This window comes from Falco rusticolus, chromosome 6 (genome assembly GCF_015220075.1).
Source record: "Falco rusticolus isolate bFalRus1 chromosome 6, bFalRus1.pri, whole genome shotgun sequence".
Lineage (NCBI taxonomy): Eukaryota > Metazoa > Chordata > Aves > Falconiformes > Falconidae > Falco > Falco rusticolus.
This window is the reverse complement of record NC_051192.1, coordinates 63628985-63645032: the sequence shown is the minus strand read 5'-3', so window position 1 is coordinate 63645032 and position 16048 is coordinate 63628985. Positions and strand designations below refer to the sequence as shown.

Genomic DNA, 16048 nt, shown 5'->3' with positions numbered 1-16048 from the left:
ACAGATAGTGATGTGAGGAGCCAGAAATTTTATTGACACTGGAGACCGTTTCTTCTTCTCTTCTTTCACCACACCACACTCATCCCACCCCACCCACAGAAACTGCACATCTTGAAACTTGCAGATGCACTCGTCTATCTTCAGAGACACCTAGCTTAGGGAGAGCACTTGAGCAAAATGCAGCAGGTTCAGAAAAATCCCTCTATTCATAAAATCACTCGAACCATCTACGTGCAGCTTCCTGTATGAGAAGTAGTAGTCAAAGATACGGCAATGAGGCAGAACTATGAGCCACACTGACATTTTCAAGAAAGACACACACAACTGCATCACCTGTTAGCTAAATCCCTCCTCTGCTTCTGAAAATGGAGCTAAACTGGGAGGGCAGCAATTAGTTTGTGACAACATAGTGCACCCCAGCTCTTCATAGCACTACTTTCACTAACGCTATTTCAGTGTCCTAAGTGCTGAGTGATAGGTGCTTTAGCACCCTTCCCAGAAACACCCACCTGTGATGGTAAGATTGGTGGAAATGACTCGTGATGCTGAAAATATAAACATTTTATCCCAGACATTGGTCACATTCTCCTCAGCTGAGTGAAATTCTCTGAAACCTGCTAGTATACAAGTACATCTGTGTGTGAGCATGTATAGAAGTGAGGGAGGGAGTGGGTGGGGAAAGTATGTATGGTACAGAACAAATAAAACAGAAAACCCCAACCTTATCTCTTTCCATGCACAAGGAAAGTCTATTTGTGCCAGTGCAAGTACTTCTGAAGCAAACAAACAAGACAAGAGGGAGTAAATGACCGTGTTTCCCTCCAATTTTTTTATACCATCCCTGAGCATTGGTATCAACACACTAAGGAGAGGGAACTGGTCAGTGGTACAATCAGGAGAACGTGAATAAACATAAAACAGTGAGTTGAAAAGTGATGGGGATTATTGAAATTTGACTGCCTGGTTAAATTAAATAAGGGCACACACATAAAAAAAGCCAAGCCACAAAACACTAGCATCACCATTTCACAGAAATAAGTTTTGCCATTTCTTAGCATAATTTTACTGGAATTGAGTAAAAGACACAGAAACTCTGAATTCCCCTCCCTCTTCTCAGGTTCATTAGCACCAAAGGACGCAATGAGGAAGTTGTGACTGGGAAGCAAGTGGCCCTGCTCTGAACATCCCACTGTGGTCACAGCAACTGCCACCAGCTACCACACACATTCACACGTACACTTCACATATCATATCAATTACAAAACAGAATATCTGAAAGTACCCTTCAACACGGGAACAGTTTTGCTGCATGAGACCAAAGGTCCTTACAGCCTTTTGTCTCATTTCCAGCAATGGAGCTAAGGAAGAGTAAAAGAACAGGGCAAATACATACTCACAGTTTCTCAGTTCGCTCACTCATCCCTTCATGATGTGTTGCCAGGGACTCTCTGGTAAGAAGATATTTTAATAGCTCTTAATAGATTTTTATTCCATGAAGTTGTTTTAATAACTTTCTGTGCAGGTCTAAGCTTTTTCTTGCGCTCGTGAATTCACAGTCTTAACTACACACTGCGTATTTGTTCCAAACCACCATCCAGTAGCTTACATTTGATGCCTTCTAGTTCCAGTGTTGTGAGAAATGTTAAAGAATCATTCTTTATTCACCTTCCCCTCCCCTATCACCATCTCAGGGATTTCCATCACCTCCTCCTTTCACACCGAAATCCCCTTGCCTGTTTCATCTCTCTGTCTGCAGAAGCTGTTCCACACATTTGACCACCTTTCTTGCCCTCATCTGTGTTGAGTCCTGGGCTGATGTTTTCAGAGAACTCTAAGATTTCTTTTGAGTGCTGAGAGCCACAGCCATTACCATGTATCTAATGCTAGCACCACTTTACACCTATTACCACTGAATTGTATCTGACGTTTTGTCACTGTCAGTCAGTACCATCATATTCCTCTGCAAATTTCTCCTAATAGCTTTGTATTATTTGTAAGCTACTTTACTTCAATATTTCATTTGCCAGGTCTTCTACTAACAGGCATATATCTTTGAGGGACTATATACTAACATATAATATACTAACAGCATATATCTTTGAGGGACTTCACTGATGAGTTTCTACTGGAAAAGCTGACCATTTATTCGTAGGCTTTTAGTTAGTCCTTACAGAGAAGCAGAGAACCAGGAAAAAGGGATTAAATAAATACTAGAAATCAGTCTGTTATGATGACATACTGGCAGTTCTGCACAGTTTGATTATTGGTACTTCTTGTGGTACCTGTGACATATGGTTCACAAAATAAAGGGTCTTCCTCAAATATCCTGCACCACAAAACTAAGGAACAGCATGTAGGGTATGAGTTTAAAAAAATCTTTTGGCTGAAAACACTTCATTAAACTTTACTTCTCATTAATAGCTCTGGAAAGGTTTTTGTATGGGGCTACTGTCAGCTTTCCACAAAGGCATCTGCTTCTTCTGAAAATACAATATTCTTAACACCTCCAAACCCAAAGTGCTTACACTTGGAAATGATGCCATGGTGGTGACTAATAGCAGTTGTATGTATTTGTCTTATTTCCTTCCCTATGAGCAGGGCTCTCTGGCTAGATACCATTTCTCAGTATGCACCATGGCCCCAGATTTCAATGATGGAGCTTCCAAATTCAGACCCTACCTTCCCCTTCAAAAATAGCTGCAAAACATAGGCAGAAAACCTCAGTTCTCCTGCCACTACTTTCAATTGTTGTGCTCTTTTTTTCTGAGTTGAGTAACTTTGGAGTTCAGAAGAAAGCTAATATCTGGGGTCCAAATGCTACTAAGAGTAGTTTAACAGATAATTTAGATGTACATTTTTAGAAATGTTGAAGTTCTTCCTTCATTTCCTATTCTGCCTCTATAGGAAGTGTTTGTATACCTGTTTGAAGGGAATGGACATTCTCCAGCCCATTTCAACTGCTGACTGCTGGTCACTATTGATTTTTGCAAATGGTCAGATTCCTTTTGGGGCATTGTATGGTCAGTAAGCTGCACTGGCAAGTCATACAGTAATACCATCATATAGATTCACTTTAAATAAGCATTTGAAAAATGCAGAGGATGCACATATCTTACCAGATAATTGCTTTGTGTTTTCCAGTATCATGATTCTGTTTCTCACAAGAATAACTTGCTTCATTTACAACAAAGTTAATGATCTGGTTATGCTCTGTAGATCATTGCTTATAAAGGTCCTTGATCCACCCACCTGCCAGGATCATATTCTGCAAAACTGGTGGTGCTTTTTCTCTTCACATCTTAAGTCTTTGAGATGAGCCTAGGTGGTATGGAAGTTGCTGACCAGAAGTTACCTGGAATGAGGTGAGTTGAAAACATGAAAGGAACAGATCTGTAACTGCTGCCTTCTCTGTACCTTACTTTTAATTTTGTAGTGAAACATTGAGTTTGCATTGGTGGGTGGTTTTATTTTTCTTCAAGAAACTTTTTTTTTTTATATATTGCTGACTTCCCAAGACTCTCTTCTTTTGAGTGGGATATTTTCTCCCTCCCACATTTGCATGTCTTGTGCCAGAAACCAAAAAGAGGAAAGGAAACTTTGTCTTTGGGGGAGGGGGAGATTTTTCCTTTCCTAATTCAAAACACATACCAGCAGCCTGGTAGAATTTGTATTTTCTCAGGTTATTGGATTAGATTCCATCAGAAGTGGTCAAAACGCAAACTCAGAAGGCCTGGTATGAGGTTATTCATCCCGGCATCCATTTTTGAAATAAACTGGTAGATATTCGTGATAGTCGGTGAAGTGACAGTATGGCAATCCTCCCATTTCCCCCTTTGTCCATTACCCAGTAGTCTTCTACTGAATCATCAAGGTACAGTGACAACCCCTAGGAGCAAGGAAGTCCAGAAGCCATGCCTGACAGTGCCCAAAACTGAGGGCAAAATAAATCCAGACTGCAAGTCACGTCTAGAACATATGATTTCCTTCCACCGCTTTTCTACCACAACTAGCTCCTTCACATTTGCCCTGCTTTCACAAATTCATGGAAAATATAGTAAGAAAGCACAACATGGCGCTGGAATGTTTCTGGATGACATAGGTGACTATCAGTTCCTCCTTCAAGTCTGGCATGCATGAGATTTATTCATGAATAAGGGTTAATTGGTTGGACTCTGCATTGCCATCACAGCACCTACACGTGACTTCAAGATGCTTCTGCCAGACACGTAGGGTCAAGGGGTAGGAAGAAAGGCTGTGGGTAGGTGTTGGGCCCCATGGCCAAAGCAATCCCTTTCTGAAAGGATATTCTTCTACAGCAGACATGTATACTTTCCTTCTGCACACAAAATGGACAGAACAGACTCTAAATAGTTTAGAGGACCTTTCATACATTTTATTTGTGCTGGCCTGGTATTGGTTACTCAAGTAGTCCCTTTTATAAAGCACTCTTTTAACAGCAAGGGCTGTGCTTGGCATAGCAAGCACTTAGCCCCTGCTGCTCTGTGGACGTTACCACCATATCATAATGCCATTGATCCATAACATAAAGGCAAACTTTGAAAATAAGCAGGACCACATCTTCCTCACAGTTACTTTCAATGAAACATACTTTTCATGCAGTGATTTAATTTCAGTAGGACTAGCCCAATAAGTAAGGTCAAGCCCTTGTAAGAACTACAGAGGATAATCTTGCTGATCTTGACAAATTAAGTAGTGTCACAGCACTACTCTTTGCATTAGTGTAGGAGGCCAACAAAATCATTGCAAGAGATAGAGTATTAGGACATAATACTAAAAACGGCGTTCCTATAGTTACATAGTTCATACAATGTTTTGGATTGGAGACTTGAACCTGCAATTTGGAAATCCGAAGGTACCAAGCTCCGTTCCTTTCTCTCCTAGCAATGTTTTGTGTGGTCTTGAGGACCATCTGACTTTATAATACTATCTTACCTGTTCCACAGAGGTACTGTGAGCATTAGTTAATGACTGCTAAGTGCTTTGAACACATAAAACCCCATGCCTCACAAATCCATGTATTATGAAATATAATTATGTAGTTATTGGAAAAGTCCCTGATTGTCTCTTAGAAACAACTGTCATGCAGCACTTACTATACATAGGGAGTGATACATAATGATGAAGCAGTTAAAACTGAAAATGATACTCTTGCTTCTAGACAGAGCATTTGCATTTTTTGAGAAAATTCTTGTTTCTTTTTAGGGATTGGCATAAAAAGCTTTCAGAAAAGCTAAAAATACTTTTTTATATTAACTAGCTTTCCTTTTCTTTGGGCTAAGCACACAGAGGTACAGAACAGTTTTGATGAACTTCTGAATATTGACATTAAGGCTAGAAAACTTCAAATGATAGTATGTTATATGGGCCCATTTTATGTAGCAGTAAGGAGTATTCATTATGAAAGAATTAATTTATTCTGAAATTATGATTGTATAGGTTGCCCTTGGGGACAAGACATACCATAGCATTTCACCCAGGCACTTCTGCACCAACCCTATAATTTCTGGCCAAGGTAGAAGAGCTTTCAGTAAAGATATGTTTTAAAATCTTAAATATTGAGAGTCCACCAGCACCCTAAAAAAACTGCTGTAGCTGCTACAGTCTCATACTTGCTATATCCTGTGTGAACTTGTCCAGCTTAAGCATTCAATCACTGGATCTTGCTATGGCTTTGTCTGCTAAATTGGAGATTCCCTGTGTATTGGAAAACTGTTTCTCAACTTGGGACTTTAAGACCATGATCAAGTCACCTCTTAACCTTCTCTCAGATAATCTAAGTACACTGAGCTTCTTTAATCTTTCAATGTCAGGCAGGATTTTCAGACTTTCAATTGTTCTTGCTGTTCTTTTCTGCAACCTTTCGAGTACGCCTTAATCCTTCAGAAGTAAGGACATTCAGCAAAAGGATTACAGGATTCTGGGATAGAAATCCATGGGAAACAGCCGTAGCTCTGGAGCACTAATCATGGGAATGGTATTAAAAGCAGTGGCCATCAGCTTTTTGCATGGTCCCAACTAAGCCAGGCTGGGAGGTTGCTCTCAGGACAGAAATTGAGGAATTTTCTCTATCCAGTGGCTGGAGGTGAGAACAAGGCAAAGACCTTCAGAGCCAGAGTCTCTAGAACTTAGTCTTTAACAGGTTAATTTAAATTTTACTATGTTAGTATGTTTTGGGTTTTTTCCAAGCTGAATTAGAATCAAACAATTTTGTTAAAGAGCTCAGAATTCTCTAGGAAAAAAATTGAATCAGCTTTCCTCACATGATTTTATTAATGATATTAGAATTTTTTCATTCTTTATTGACTGCATCCCATAACAGCATTTACAAGATCTGTGACTGGGAAAATATCTCTTTAACCATTAAAGACTGTTTTGCTAAATCAAGTAGAAAATAATATTTCTATTACAATCAAATGCTAGCAGACCAGACTACAATGATAGAACAATTAATGGTTGAGAATGCTTATACACATTAAAAATTATACAGCATGGTTGTGAAGCATTCTGAGTATTTGAAATTCACCAATTAACCCAAAACCACCTTGGTGAGCTAGACAATATAGTAGTATTACAGTCTATAGATGTGTGGTCTAGCCAAGACTGTACAGTTGCCTCAAATTAACATCACTACTATGTACATAGAGAAAGAAAACAGGGCCAAGTTTTGTTGGGAGAAGTTTGTGTGCCAGTGCTCAAGGGTCCCCTTCCTGGTAATTCTGACTTCCCAACAGATAAAATAAGCAAATAGTCATTAACAAGTTAAAAAAGGAATTAATAACTGCAATGATTAATAACGTTATTATCCTCATTCTCTCCTGTCGTAATCTGTAAACTGTTGTCTAGGCTAATTCATCATTGCCCTAACGCTTGTTTACTTGTTACTGGAATGTGCATATTAAATGCTCCTAAAGGAGAATTATGCGTTGGTGTAAATCGGGTCACGTGATGCTCAACAACAGCAAACCGGAGCTTGGATTTCTATCCTTTCTCTCTTCTCCTTCTTGCTTCTCTTGGCAGAGCCCACCCGTGTATGTCCAACTGACCTGTAAAGGGATTTGGCAGCAACTGTGCCTGAACCATGCTAATGCTATGCCTTCCACTGTGAGTGAAGTGTCAGGCAAGATACTGAAGGCAGCCATTAGGTACCAGTCTTTCTGCCCACATCCTCCTCTCCTTAACCACTTATCCTGCTCTTGTCCCTGAGAACCAATGCAGAAAACCTGGGCCCTGGCCCAAATCTTATACAGCAGTATGTGGTCTGCCCAGTTTAACCATGTTCTCTGTAAGCACAAACAGTCCAGTAAGCAATAATGCAATTAGTCAGTGTGGGCAGCCATTTCTTTAAGGGAGGAAATGTAAACAATAATAACAATGCAGATGTATAGCTCTCCTGTAGAAAAGTAGGAAGCCTTGCTATGCCCACTGCACTGGTGGATGCACTGGGCAGTATGGAATGGGCTACGCCTGGGGCAACAAATGCTGGCTTCAAAATACAGCTGCGCACCGTGCATCTGAAATACTCATTATTAAAACTACACATCTAAACATGGCTCTGGGAGAGCATCTTCAAGGTGCCACCTCAGGAAAAGCTGGCGCAGGGTCTCAGCCAAGGTCAGCCTGCACTCAAGAGAGCAAAGCCCGAGAGGCACCTTGGCCTGGGGGAGCAAAACCCAGCTTAAAAAAAGCAACTCTGCTTTCCGACCAAAGCTCTTAACACCCATTCTGCTTCTTGTATGTCAGAGACCAAGATAAAGGACAGGAAGAGAAAACTTCTGTTCCCTTTGTTTTTAATGCATTTCTGGTTATCGCTTCATCGTATCGTTTTGCGAGGCAGCTTCAAAGCTTTGTAGGCAGGCTGAATATTAACCATCCACTGCGATCCACTCAGTCACTCCTGGCACAGGTTAATCCCTGTATCATAGGCTGCCACCAGTTTGCTAAGCAGCTTAAAAGGACATGTTATAACTTTGACAATGACCTGCTAATGGTTTTACATTTCTCAGAAGTATTATGAGCTATCTTTGTCATTTTTATCTTCTAATGAGATCAATAAATTTAGGAAGCAGACATAGATGGTGCAAACTGCAATGCCACAGCCAAGGACATGGCATGTATAACTGCTAAACTATAAATAATAATGCAGGAACTATAATCAAACCTTGACTTTTACAGAGGGAAATCGAGTTGCAGTGCCTCAGCATCAAAAAAATCTTCTTATTTGTTAGGAAAACAGTGCAAACTCTGATTTCTTCTTTCATATCACACCACACCAATCTCTTAATGAAAAGCTTCACACTGAGAAGTATGTTTCACTCACTGTTGTTTTTTCCTTTTCCAGTGGGAAATAACAGTTTTTGATGTTTTAACCCTCCCTCTCAGTCTTTGGTGCCTCTACATGAAATAAGCATGTCAGGTTAAAATTTTTGCTTACCAGCACACCACATCTTACTGTTTCTTAAACACCTATCATTAGCTCTGCCTTCACCCTTCCACACAACTATAAAAAGTCCTAGACTTTAAAAAGGCAAAGAGATCCCAGGTTGCTTCCAGTGCAGTGGGCCACAGCCTTGGGGTAACATGGTAGGGAACGTGTCAGTTCACGTGTCCCACACATACCTGCTATGCCACACTGTGCCCAGTTTGGGGCTGGGATGCTGGGCCATCATTAAGCGGTGTGAATGCTAGAGAGGCTCCTTTGCCTGCCGATCCCTCTGGGAAGTGCACAGTCCAAATGGTCTCCAGAGATATCAAACCGTTCTTGATGTGTTTGCAAATGGGGTAGATGCACACAACACCTGAATGGTCTGGGAGCAAGGCACATTTATCCTCCTCTGAGTTTTACACCTGCTGTTCTCCTCTCCAGCACATACAATGGCCCCAACAAACCATTCAGTGGGCCTAAGACCCACATTGTATTTTACTGTGCCTGCAATTTCTGTTCTGTATAATGAATCACAAGCTTAAAGTCAAGCAGCTGTACCAATAGTTGTTTCTCCAGCTCAGTAACTGAGTGCAGAGGAAGGTACTAACTGGGTGGTGAAAAAGAAGACATGTCTCTGGACATGTACGCCTTCAGGCAGAGAAACACCAAAAAGTATAAGGTAGCTAAATATTTAAATGGTCCTCATTTCTGTGGTGTGCAAGCATTTGTCATGCAGTGGTTGTATAAAAGATGGGAAAAGGAATGCACCGTTTTAGAATACACTAGCTGGCTACAGCTTCATATATGAGGAGCACAGAGTACTCTTTTCAGAGCGCAGGTTTGCTTAGCCTATTATAGTTGTCAATCTTACCAAATTCAACCTAAAAAATATATTGCGACAAATCATTCCACATCCCGCTGCCTACTGTGTACAGAAGAATCATCCTCTTTAGTAGGGTTTGGATCTGTGTGCCCATTGGATTCAAAACTCTTTGACTATAAAACTTGATGGATTTTTGCCTTGTACAATAAAGGTATCTTTAAAGAGATTATCCTTGACAATATTCAGGAGATATTCTAGTAGAGCACAGGTACTCTTCCCCATTCTTAAACACAAAGCAAACTGTACTGCCAGATTACAGAGCTGTCCTTTGGAATACTATTTAAGCAGCAATAGTGTTAAATGCAGAGAGAGATTCATACCAGCTGTATGTGTGTCTATAAACAAAGAGAGGGCTAGCTACTAATCCAAGTACCCCAGGAACATATGGCTTGACTTGGAAAAGATTTTCCTACTGCAGAATAGAATGGTTTGGACTTATTTCTTCTTTTTTTTTTAAGCAAATGATCACAGACGATGAAAATTAAGGCAATTGAGCACCTTTGAAATGCCAGCAGCTCCCACCTCAGTGCATTGCATTGTTGCGATGTCAGGAATGAGCCCCAGGAAGGCTTTCAGTGGCACTGCAGCCGTGCTGCTCTAAGTGCTTACTGCTGACATTGGTGCAGATGAGCCCAAGCTACATGTGAGCAGAAAATCAATTACAGAAACTAGAGAATGGGGAAGGGAGAAAAACAAGTCTCCGGTTATCAAATACCTTTCAAACTATTGTACACTCACAAACCAAGAACATATTTTTCTGCCAGCTTTAAAAAATATCGTTTCTGATTTGGAAGACAAAACTGGATGATGTTTTCTCATTAGGTGTGCATGGTATCCAAAGAAGACATGAGAGTCGCATTGCTGGTTTGTGCCCAAGAAAAAACACAGAGTTCAACACACACATTATCCCTGAAGCATATGTGAGCAGGACTAATGCAAAGATACATGTGCACTATTTAATCTAGGCTTTATTTCACCAGCAACATCTGCATTCTGCTCTTCACCTGCTCTGAAATGAGGTTAATAAGGGCTCCAAAATGGAAAAGCTGGGCCCAGCTCTGTCCCCTCCCTCACCAGATGCAGTAGCAAAATCTCTTTGATGTCAATAGAAACAGAATAAACTGCACTGTTTGTTGGGAAATTCATGTTGCTGTGTTCCAGATACCGTGAAAATCCACCTGGCCTTTTGTCGAGGGTTTCTCTCCTTTTTTATCTACCAGCACAAAACAGCTCTTTCAGACCCTCCGATCACAGTGAGATGTTGTGCAATGGATGAAAACCATGCAGTGTGTCTCCAGCATGATCAGGACGCAGATCACCTCACCTGTTTCTGACTATCTATAAAGTGTGTGTCTGTGCCTGACTTAGCAGACTAGACTTCCATCTGCTAGTCAACAGAGAGGAAGAGAAGCTTCACTAACATGAACTCAGATGTCAAACTTAGGGTGACACAGATCATGCCCTAGCAGTGCTTATTTCTCTTTGATGTCTGCTAAACGTGTCTAGAAAATGAGCGTAGACTTTGAGCAGTTACAGTGCACTGATTTATGTTCTTCCACATCCTCTACCTACTTGTTTTTCTCCCATTTTCATGGCCATGGTTGCAGAGGTCCCTGTTCTTCCTGTATCTTTACTATTTTTAGCCACAGTTATTAAAACTTTTGTCATTATCTATACAGCCAGCTTCCATTTTCCCTGGAACTGCCCACTGCTGTAGACATGTCCCTCTACATGAGATTAGTGATTAATCTCACATGACATCTTGGAATGTAACATAATTTGAGCCATGCACCATGTCTCAAGATCTTGAAATACCAATGCAAATCAGTTACTTTCTACATGCAGATGAGTAGGCCAGTGGAATAAAAGCACTAAAACCTGTTTTGATCTCCTTCTGTCTCCATATTGCATCCAGTTTGGCTCTAACATTTGCTACAGGTTTTTAAATCCTGAGGTAAGAATCACCAAGCTGATACTATAGGACTTCCAAAAGCTGAGCTACTTTTAATATAATAGGCTGGAGGAATAGGAGGAGCTGGGAGAGACAGAGCCTCTGGATATAGCTATACCAAAAGAGATCCAGGAAAATGATAACACAGAGACAGAAAGGATCAAAAGATTTTACAGCTATTGCCGTCAGCTGGATTTCACCTTGTTTCCAGTATTTCATCTCAAAATATTAATCTCATTTCTAAGAAGAATGCTGACCTTGTTAAATATATGCATTTTAATCAATTATTGGCTGATACGGCTATGGTATGATATACACCAGAAAGCATAGCAGGCAAGCAATGAATTTGTACTGTTGGAGCATCCTTGGTATGTGGAGCTTCATGATATCTGAACATTTCATATTTCAACACAAAGATAATGATTTATGTTTTACAATTGCTTAAACCCTTACACATGTGCTTCATGGCTTTACTAACAACAAGCAAAATACAAAGGCCCAATATTATTATTAGGATGAAAACTTTGTATCTATTGAAGCCATTGACCTAAATACATACATAGAGCCACCTAAACGTATTAAGGAAGGTCTACCTTTGAAAATGATACTGCAATGCCAGACCACCTATTTGAGAATATAAAACATACTCACACACACACAGAGTATCAGTGACACTGATGAATGAGTATTAGCATTTCAATGATGAAATGAGGAGACATGAGTGAACACCACCTGATACTGTAAATAAGCACGCTTCAGAGAGAGGAGGCATAATTTTCTATCTACAATCTAACCATGACCTCAGTCCTGACCTGAAAAGACCACTTTCCCTAGTGATTAGATCAGAGATAATCCCGTTGTGGCATGCACCCAGGTGTGTTGAACTGAGCTGAAGAGGTTTTGTGACAAATACTGAATTTTTAATATTCAAAAGCAGGACCGGGAATATCTTGCAAACTGAACTCAATTTGTGCACAGTGAAAATCCATTATTTTTTACTCTGTTAACCAACCACACCCAAACTTCAGACAGCATATTTTAATACTTTATTGTGCTCCAATTTATTGGCTTTTTTATAAGTATTATTCATTACTAGAACTACTCTGTGATGTTTAAAATTCTGGTCTGTGAAGAAGATTTACATGACGTTTATGCATCCAGAGAATCAGCACACTATTGGGCTGGCTGGTACATGGCATTTTACCGATACAAGTACTCCAATGGTAACTCAAAGTCCCAACTTCAGTACTCAGAAGACCAAATACCATGCTCACAATGGAACTATTGCCTAAACTTGCCGGATATAAAAGTACATTTCATCTCTTGATGCAGATACCCATCCCTGCCAACTCATCTACACAAATTTCAACTCCCTGCCTTCAGACGTTTTTTAACTTCACACACATCAATAACCTCTGATCCCCAGCAGTAATACACTTCAGCACCTGAAATGTTTATCCTTAAAGCATTGAATAGAAAAGAATTATGACCCATGTGTTGCAAGTGAGTAGACAGAATGACCTCTTGCACTCACTCAGGAGGACTGTGTTCTCAACCGAGAAGAAAAACGCATCTTTTAAGTCTCAGATCTCAGCCAGATAAGATATGACCATGAATCTGCAGTAATACATACAAGATTCAGCAGTCAGTGTGCCCGTGCTCTAAAATCAAGGGTGAGCACAACTGTAGCAACTTACCACAATACCTCGATCACACAGCTGAGCTCACAGACTAGCAAGCGGATCAGTAGATGCCGCTTCCTTCCCTTCCCTGCACTGATCTGCAGGGCCACAGACCTCCCTTCTGCTACCTGCAGAGCCTGTGAGCCTGGTGCTGGCTGCAGGTCTGAGATTCACATTCCCTGATCTTTGGTGTTTATTAGCATTTATTTGTTGAGCTGTTTCCATGTGTAAATATCTAGTTATTGCAATGGGATTTTGCACACCCCTATTCTACCAAAACATTTTAAAGTAGCAAGTGCTTTTGCAAGAGTTTCACCTGTGCAGCAGCAGGTAGTTTCAGACTGCTGAGCAGTTTCACCTGATGCAGCACCATGAATATGAAGGTCTGACGAGAACAGTTTCCAATAAGAAGTCACCTAAGTGTTTTTATTTTAAATGTCACTGTCTCAGCTGCACGAGACAAATCAATTGTTGTGAAGCATCTCCCATCTATCTGTTCTTAGGGTCGGTTTTCAGAGACACCGCCTCATCTGAGATGAAAAAATACATATCTTTTTTAAGTACAGCAATTTCCCCTTACATTGCACTAACCATCAATTTGGTTTCAGTATTACACTTTGTCACTGGATCCAGTAATGGGTCCACTCTCAGGAAAGAACTGAAGCAAGTGAACTGACTTGCGGTGTACTTCTGCACACCAATGAAATATGAGCAATGACAAGCGTAAATTTTAGGTACCTAAAAGAATATATAAAAGTACCATCACAGTCACGCATTCTTCTCATTGTTGTTCAGGCTTGTCAGACACAGTATTTCTTACCACAAATATCAACACTCTCACATCAATATGGAAAGAGAGCTAGGTCCAGAAATACATTGACGACGTCTGGGGAGGAAGCACTCCTCATTCTGTACCTCAGTGCTGCTACTGACCTTCCCTCTGGCTCTGCATCCTTTGAACCACTCTGAATTGTTTATCAAAATCAGAAACGAGGCACAAGTCAATTACCCTCTTAGAGCATAGAGCTCGGAGTCTTGATTACATGTGCAAGAGGAATATTTACTTTTTAATCAGGGTTGACTGTGGGGTGTGGAGGTAAGGCTATTTTGAAGATTAATTAGTTAGTATTTGTACATTGCTTTGAAGATGTGAGATACTAAGTATTTTTATGGTACACAGCTAATGGCCTTAACTCTTTCAGCCATACTGATGTTAAGGCCCTGAAAGGTGGTGCTGAGCTATTACAGAAAAACAAACCATTACATAAACCTTTGGTAGGCTGTATTGACAAAATGCAAAGATGGAATTTACTGTTTCACTCTTCCCTCTCTGCCAAACCCTGCAAGAAAATGGTACATTTTTAAAACATCAGTAGAAGAGGCAGGTAGCTGCATAGCATACACTCTTACCTCCTTTTGATTCACTGTTTGGCTTGGCAAGGATGAGCAGTTTGTATGTTACAAACGCGGTGCATCTGTTCTCATGATATCCTGCTGAAGAAAACCATGAGCTTCTATGTCCATTTTGCAGATAAGGAGCTTTGAAAGATTTAGGATTTTTTTGAAAATTTGAACCTTTCTCCTATCCAGGTGGCTAAATCCCACAATGGGATTTAGGCACGTAAGTATATTCTGGATCTCAGCCTGTGTGATGCGCCCAAGGTCAAGCACAAAATATATCCATCCTGTAAAGGGAGAAAAAAGTTCCAGGTTACTGCTCTAACCACTGCCTTATCCCTCCTTTCCTAAAACAGACAGCTGAGCTCCCATGTTCTGCATCAGGACAGCCATTTCTAAATAAGAGTTCAGGAGTTTAGCTTTTTTTAGTCTCATGAACAGTCAAATCCATACAGAGGATCTGGGGTCATAAGGAGACATAAACACAACCCCTTTCTTAGGCAAGCACAGACTAGGAAATCACAGAGGACGTTCAAACTTCGGGATGTACCAACTGCATCCCTTCTGTATACCCCACAGCAGCTGGCCAGAGCGCAGTATCAAACCCCATGAGGAAAGCGGCTATTCTGTCAGCCACAGTGCTGGTGTGCATCTGCCACTGTGAGAAGGGGAGATTATGAAAACAGGAAAAACAATAAGGGTGGCACACTGGTGCCCGTCTGATATTCCAAGATCCATCCTCAGGAAAGTTAAGAGGCCTCTTGGCATATGGCTTCAGCTGAGACTATGGGCAAGATAAAGCCCTAAGGTCTCCAGCTGAAAATACAGATGACAAATAAAGAGAAATTTCTGGAGGAGAGAGAATGGAGTGAGCCACCATGCATGTAACTGGCATTTCAAATCAGATAACAAATGGGAATCTTGTTATCATCAATTACAACAAAGCATAATGTCACATAAAAGCTCTAAAACGTAAAAGAGGCAAGGTCCTTTGACTGAATATGCTCTAGCTCCATCCAGCACAAATTACAAAGGCTGGAAAACTAAGCAGTTTCTTACAGGATCAGGTATTATGCGAAGTGTTCAGGATTTGGGTTAATGAATACAGCGTTCTCCCAGATGTTCCATCATTGTTCCAGAGTGGGAGGAAAGCTGGCTGCAGACCAAATCAATTTTTTATATTCCTCTTAGATAGTGCCAGACACTAAGATTTCATCAGTGTAACATCTGAGGCACAGAGACAACGCATCATGGTTGGATAACCCTATATTCAATCCATTTTGCTGAAGACAGGACAAATAAACTAAGAATCAGAACATTCAATGAGTCATATCAAAGGTATAAATTGAAAGTCAACACTTGTACTGCATATAATCTAGCTGAAAAAGAATTTATAGTCTGGAATTTCCCATTTAAACATTGCTGCTGCTTCTTGCAGATATACTCCAAATGCTAACTTTAAACACTGCCAGTCCTTTCAAGTTGGGTTTTCTGCTTACTTTATAATATCTTCAGGATGCACATCCTTCTCCAGGGTAATGGAGAGTTTGAGAAAATAAATTAATTGCTAAAAATGCTTAGTTTGCTTAGAAAAAGCACACCATTTAGTTTTTACTAAGGAACCAAAAATCAGTTTAATTTTTTTTTTTTTTTTAACATATCATCCTTCCTTGTAAGCAGAATTAAACAAG

General features: G+C 40.4%; 1 long non-coding RNA gene across 1 annotated transcript; it reads right to left on the bottom strand.

Annotated features, from left to right (window-relative positions):
• Positions 1 to 1402: 1402 nt before the first annotated feature.
• On the bottom strand, positions 1403 to 14635 carry LOC119150579. Its single transcript, XR_005105131.1, has 3 exons — positions 14370 to 14635; positions 3250 to 3352; positions 1403 to 1448 (listed from the first exon to the last, which is right to left on the bottom strand). It is a non-coding gene; the product is annotated as an uncharacterized LOC119150579 (long non-coding RNA).
• Between the last annotated feature and the right edge of the window lie 1413 nt (positions 14636 to 16048).